The sequence below is a fragment of the Capsicum annuum genome, chromosome 9, assembly GCF_002878395.1.
Source record: "Capsicum annuum cultivar UCD-10X-F1 chromosome 9, UCD10Xv1.1, whole genome shotgun sequence".
Lineage (NCBI taxonomy): Eukaryota > Viridiplantae > Streptophyta > Magnoliopsida > Solanales > Solanaceae > Capsicum > Capsicum annuum.
In genome coordinates this window covers 73399848-73406951 of record NC_061119.1, presented here as the reverse complement: position 1 = coordinate 73406951, position 7104 = coordinate 73399848, and the positions used below count along the sequence as shown (strand labels likewise).

The 7104-nt window shown below is 38.2% G+C and overlaps 1 long non-coding RNA gene across 1 annotated transcript; it reads right to left on the bottom strand.

Moving 5' to 3' along the window:
- Positions 1-3498: 3498 nt before the first annotated feature.
- On the bottom strand, positions 3499-6468 carry LOC124887338. The gene is made up of 2 exons (XR_007044862.1): positions 4329-6468; positions 3499-3850 (listed from the first exon to the last, which is right to left on the bottom strand). It is a non-coding gene; the product is annotated as an uncharacterized LOC124887338 (long non-coding RNA).
- Positions 6469-7104: the final 636 nt, after the last annotated feature.

Here is a 7104-nt window from a genome sequence, read left to right as displayed (position 1 = left end):
AGATAAAAAGTTATGACACAATAATATTCATGTGCATACAAATATATTTACATTCATTCTTTATGAAACTGATCTAGTGAATCTCCTTTATATATTTCAAGTCTCCATTGTACTTGTTGATTTCTCAAATTCATTTGCATTTTTTAAAATATTTACATACATCATATCCATGGAAACTTCAAATTCCTTAGATACATCTATGATAAATAAATAAATAAATATAATGTTAATAATAATAAATAATAAAATAATTAAAAAGTAAATTAAGCATATAAATATATCTTGATGGTTATTCTGAGAAATCTAATGATGAACATAACCTGTAATCTTTTTATCCATGATATATACATCTATGATAAAAGAAAAAATAAATACAATATTAATACTAATACTAATACTAATAAATAATTTAAAAAGCTAAATTAAATATAAACAACTTACCTTGATTGCAACTCAGATAAATCTGATGAACATTTCCTATAATCTCTTTATCCATGATAAAAATCAGAGGCAGAGTCAAGATTTCAAGTAAGGGGGTTCAATATTCAAAGAAAACTAAGTCGAAGAGGGTTCAACACCTACTATAACCACATAAAAACTAATTTTAATCATGTATAAATAGTATATTTTTTCGTCGAAGGGGGTTCGGACGAACCCCCTAAAGAGGGCTGGCTCTGCCTCTGATAAAAATACTCTATAATAAAATGTAAATATATATTCTACATAAGTGATTATTGCTAAGATTTGATAGTCTATTCAATCAAATAAAAGAAATTTCATAAACATAAGAACAAAAACAAACAATTATAGCAACTACATTAGAAGTTTATTCTATACAGTTCTTTTGAGTGTATCTTCATTGAAGATATAAACACATTACAAATGTATCAAACATCAATGATCATTAAAAGAATTATAATATTGACATCATAATGAGTTTTTAACTTTCTTTGTTATATTTTTTCTAAATATTTGTTAATAGTATTACACGTAAATATAGGATAATTGAAGAAATCCTCCGTCCACATAAACTTATAAATTAAGAATTATATGAACATAATCAATCAAAATCTATACCAACTTAAGTTTAACATCAATTTGCGCAAAGTGTTGGATGATAAAAGGTAAGCCAAATATCATAAGTACACGATTTCAAGCAAAGAACAAAATAAAGAAAAATAGCCAATAATGATTGCACATAGAATACACCAAATAACTGTTGATTGCCTAACATATAAATCAACTTCATAATGACTAATATATATATATATAAACTGTAAAATAACAAAATAAAAAGTTGCAATAAATAAATGTTTACATCCAAATGATAATAGTTACCGACCTACTTTTAAGTTTCAATAAGTCTACTCACCTAAGAGGAGAAAAAAAAGAAGAGAAAATATGAATAGTAGAAAGAACATATTTGTATGGAATGATGAATGTTGATGGCTTTATATAGATAATGTTTTAAATTTGAAATTTCAAAGTTGAAATAGTCAACTTACTGATAAACTTGAATTCAAAATCAAAATGAAACTACAGTTATCATATTAGATGGAACATGGATGACCTATAACCGATAGGTTTCTTTGCATATCTCTTTCAATTTTTTGGGTTTAAAATCGTAAATCAAATTTAAAATGTGCATTTGCATAATTACAGATTTTTTTAATTATTATTATTATTATACTATACTACTGCTACTACTGTACTACTACAATTAACAACAGTAATACAACAACAACAACAACAACAAACCCAGTGTATTCCCACCTAGTGGGGTCTGGGAGGGGTAAGATGTACGCAGTCCATACCTCTACCTCTGATGAAGTAGAAAGGCTGTTTCCAATAGACCCCCGGCTCAAGGCACGAGATACCACACAAACACATAGTGCAGCACAGAAGTAGATTACATAACATAAATACGGCACCCATAAGTAATATAAAGCAGAGGAAAGCAGGGGAAAGCACACAGATTCGTAATACAACATGGAACACGGAACATGGAATCATGACAAGAATAAAACCCCCACCAAGTAATTCCCTACACTAGCGACCCGAACTGGCCCTAATCCTCTGCCGTAATTTGCGTCCTCCAGACCTTCCTATCTAGGGTCATGTCCTCGGTGAGCTGTAACTGTTCCATGTCCCGCCTAACCACCTCACCCCAGTACTTCTTCGGCCTACCCCTACCCCGCCTAAAACCATCCAACGCTAGCCTCTCACACCTACGGACCGGGGCATCCATGCCCCTCCTCTTCACGTGTCTGAACCATCTCAATCGTGCTTTCCGCATCTTGCACTCCACTGAAGTCACACCAACCTTCTCCCGGATAGTCTCATTCCGAACTCTATCCCCTCTAGTCAGTCCACACATCCAGCGCAACATCCGCATTTCTGCCACCTTCATTTTTTGGATGTGGGAGTTCTTAACTGGCCAACACTCCGCTCCATACAACAAGGTCGGACGGACTACCACCCTGTAGAATTTGCCTTTAAGCTTTGGCGGCACCTTCTTATTACACAGCACCCCCGACGCGAGTTTCCACTTCATCCATCCCGCCCCAATACGGTGCGAGACATCCTCGTCAATCTCACGTTACTCTGGATCACGGACCCAAGATACTTGAACTTGTCCCTCTTACATACCTCCTGAGCTTCCAGCTTCACTACTACCTCATTCTCCCACCTCACGTCATTAAACTTGCATTCCACATACTCTGTCTTGCTTCTGCTCACCCTGAACCCTTTAGAATCAAGAGTTCGCCTCCACACCTCTAATTTGTCATTCACACCCCCTCAAGTCTCATCTATCAGAACTACATCGTCTGCAAAAAGCATACACCACGGCACCTCTCCTTGAATACGCCACGTCAACACATCCATCACCAACGCAAACAAAAAGGGACTAAGAGTAGATCCCTGATGCAATCCTGTTAGGACAGTGAAATGCTCCGAGTCTCCTCCCGCCGTCCTCACCTGGGTTTTCGCTCCATCATACATATCCTTAATTACTCTGATATATGCCAGCGGTACCCCACTCACCTCCAAGCATCTCCAAAGCACCTCCCTGGGGACTTTGTCGTAAGCCTTCTCCAGGTCGATAATCACCATGTGCAGATCCTTCTTCCTCTCCCTATACTGCTCCACCAACCTCCGTACCAGGTGGATTGCTTCCGTCGTCGAGCGGCCGGGCATAAATCCGAACTGATTCTCCGAAATAGACACTATCCGTCTCAGCCTCACCTCGACCACTCTCTCCCAGATCTTCATCGAGTGACTCAATAACTTAATCCCCCTATAGTTATCGCAACTCTGAATGTCCCCCTTATTCTTATAGAGAGGGATCATGGTACTCCACCTCCACGCCTCGGGCATCTTTGCCGTCCTGAAAATTTCATTAAACAATCCAGTCAACCACCTTACACCAAATATTATTATTATTACTTCTACCATTATTTACGCATAGATTATTTTTTTTGGTGGGAATAGATAATATATTATCTATAAAATAGAGACTGAAGTTAAGAAGGTTTACATAGGACAACAGTAGAAGTACTGGCAGTGACCAGACCTTAACAAAATAGAGTCCATAAGATGACTCTTAGAGGATTCCAACAAGGAAATATTTCTACCATAATTACACAATACTGATTGATTCCCTAGACATACAAGTTAACTATAAGCAGACCATGATACTACTGTACTACACAACACTCTATTTCGATCTTGACGAAGCTGGGCTTCAACAACATCAGGTGGAGCTACCAAAAAGTCATCATCACTAGTTCTGGACAGATAAGAGCTTAATCTAGAAAAGGTTGGATTCCCCAAGCTCCTCAACATGGACCTGCAAGCACATACAATATCAGTATAAGGAGAGAAAGGGTGCTAAAGTAAATGAAGAAGTTCCGTAGAGTCAGATTCTATTTCCAAGGGCTCAAGGTTGTGATGAATGACCATATGTAATCCTTTGTAAAGGACCTCCAGCTCTACCAAAGTATGACAATTACTAGCACAGCTGTCGTGAAAACCCACAACCCAGTGACCATGCTCATCACGGATTACACTTTCTATACCACTAACACCATGGCTAGCAGAGAAGGAACCATCAATATTGAGTTTATAGGAGCCCGGGGGTGGAGGGAACCATTTGACATCAACTATTATAGCACTTACCTTGTTACTAGGCTTGTGAGCATAGAGAATAAACTCATTAATTCTCTAAAGAATCACATGAACTTTAAGGAGGTTAGTTCTAGAGTTAAAGATATTATGGTTGCGATTTAACCAAATATTCCAAATGGCAAAAGGGAAAAGAAACTAACCAGTCAGGCTGGTCGGCATGGAAGGGGGGATTTAAGTTACGAAGAGTGTGGAGCCAGTGGTAGTTGGTAGCGGCTATGTTGAGTAGGTTTATGCCGATATCTATTCAAAACTTCTACGCAACATAGCAGCGGAGAAAAATATGGAAAATAGGTTCAGGTTTGAGATTGCAGATACGACAATGGGAAGTAGGAGCAAGACCAATATAATAGAGGTAAGCTGAAGTCGGGAGTCTGTCATGTGAGCATAACCAAAGGAACAACTTGATTTTTTCCAACGTATGAAGTTTCCAGATCCAACTAAATTCATAAGGGGTATGTAGGTGATTTGTAAGTAGATGATGGACTGATTTGGTTGAAAACAGTCCATTCTTATTGAGGGCCCAATAAGAGTAATCATAGGCTCCAAGACCATTATTTAGACGAACACAGGAGGCCCTTTGACTGATATCCGGGGGGATATCAAAGGATATTTTATGCCATTCTAAGGTATGGCCGTTCCAGATATCCGAAAGGGTGAGCTTATCCTCATTACAAAGAAGAGGACCTTATAGGATGTGCCGCAGCGGTGGGAAGTCGGGAATCCAGTGGTAAGTCCAAAGGTTGATGGATTTACCCGAGGCAAGGGCCTACACGGTGGTCTGATTACAAATAGCATCGCCCTGAAGAATATTTTTCCAAATAAAGGAGCGAGCGGGACCAAAACGATAGTGGTTATATTTGGAAGATAAAACACGAACCCAGAAGGCGTTGGGGTAAGTGAAGATTCTTCAAGATAGGCCAGTAAGGATAGCTTTATTTTTTGTAACACAATCTTGAATACCAAAACCCCCATGATCCTTAGAGGTGGTAATCTTACCCCAAGAGACATAATGAAGTTTATGATTTTGTGATATAGATCCCCAAATAAAATCTCTTTGAATATGATCAATGGAGTGACAAACTTGTTTAGGGAGTTGAAAATACAGCATGGTGTACGCAGGGATGGCATTAAGAGCAAATTTTGCAAGCACAAGCCTGCCCGCCTGCGATAAGAAATTGGTTTTCGAAGCATAGAGTTTTTTGCGCATATTATCTATAAGAAACTGGAAGTCAGCGCATTTAGGCTTATAGTTAAGAACGGGAAAACCTAAGTATTTTTCAAAATTGTTGATCGAAGATATATTTAGGAGATCGTTAACAAGTTTCTTAATGGAATTGGGACAGATCTTGGAGTAAAAGCCTTCGACTTTCCAGTATTGATTTTTTGAGTGGAAAGCATGCAGAAATACTGCAGATAGTTAGAGATGGTGTGGATAGACTTAGGAGTAGCCTTTGAAACAAGGGTTAAATCGTCGGCAAAGGAGAGATAAGAGACGGGAGGCCCATGGATGCCAAGACTGATAGGATCCCAGCGTAGTATATTAACTTGATGGTTGATATATATGGAGAGAAGTTACATACACAAAATAAAGATATAGGGCAACATCGAATCACCTTGATGAATACCTCGTGAGCGGGAGAAAAAATTTATTCGAGTTCCATCGACCAGGACGACAATATTACTAGTGGATATACAGGTCATAATAAGAGAAGTGATTTGAGGAGGGAATTAAAGTGACGGAGGTTGCAGTAAACAAAAGACCATTTAAGACGGTCAAAGGCTTTTTCTAGATCTATTTTAAATATTAGGCTGCTCTTGTTACTGTTAGAATATCATAAGCGACTGACGAGCTCTTGGACAAGGATGACGTTATCACAAGCCCTACGACCTTTCAAAAAATTAATTTGGTGAGGGCCGACAAAGGTGGGTAAGTGAGGTTTGATACGATTAGCAATGATTTTTGTTATTATTTTGTAAGAGGTGTTACATAAGCTAATGGGAAGGAAATTTTTCAAATAGTTAGCATTTGGGAATTTTGGGATAAGGCATAAGTTTCATTTATCGAAGTGGGAAGGGCCTGCATACGGAAAATTTGATGGCACAGGTCTCTTACGGAATTTCCAACAATGTGCCATTGGAATTGAAAAAAGTAAGGGTGCAGCTCATCCGGACCCGGGGCTTTGAACGGTTTGAAGGAAAAAAGGGCTTCGATAATTTTGATATCCTGAAGGGGAAGTTCAAGGCAGGAGAGATCATATTGTGGAAACTGGTTGGGGAATGTTTAATATGATTCCAATGAGTGAGGGAATGGGAGGTAGTAAAGCAACTAACAAAGTAATCGTACACATGAGTAGTTAGTTTTGTGGGATCCGTTATCCAAGTGTCCCTATCATCTTTGAAATAGGAAATTTTGTTTTACCGTCGTCTATTGAGAGAAAATATGTGGAAATACTTAGTATTAGCATCTCCATGTTGGAGCCAGTTAATTCTTGACCGCATACGCCAATAATCTTCTTCCATTTTAAGGACATTATTATATTCAATCTTAAGGTCATGCTTAAGCGATTGGAGAAATTACTAGTGGGATAAGAGGGGGAAGATTGTATGCCATCCAACCTAGCTAAAATGAGACTTTTATTCCGAAGGATATTACCAAAAGTTTGTTTACTCCAACCTAAAACAGCTTGAGTAAAGATGGGGACAGTGTCCAGAATGTTCCTAGTATCCTAACTAGTCCTGACAATATTAGTGAATTCCGGATGATCCATCCAAAACTTTTAAAGTCTAAAGGGTGTGCTACCATCACCATAAACAAACCGATTGGAGAGGGAAATAAGGAGGGGATTATGGTTTGAGTGCATTTTAGGGAGGTGGGTCACATGAGTGTTAGGCCAAGTATCCAACCACTTATTTTTC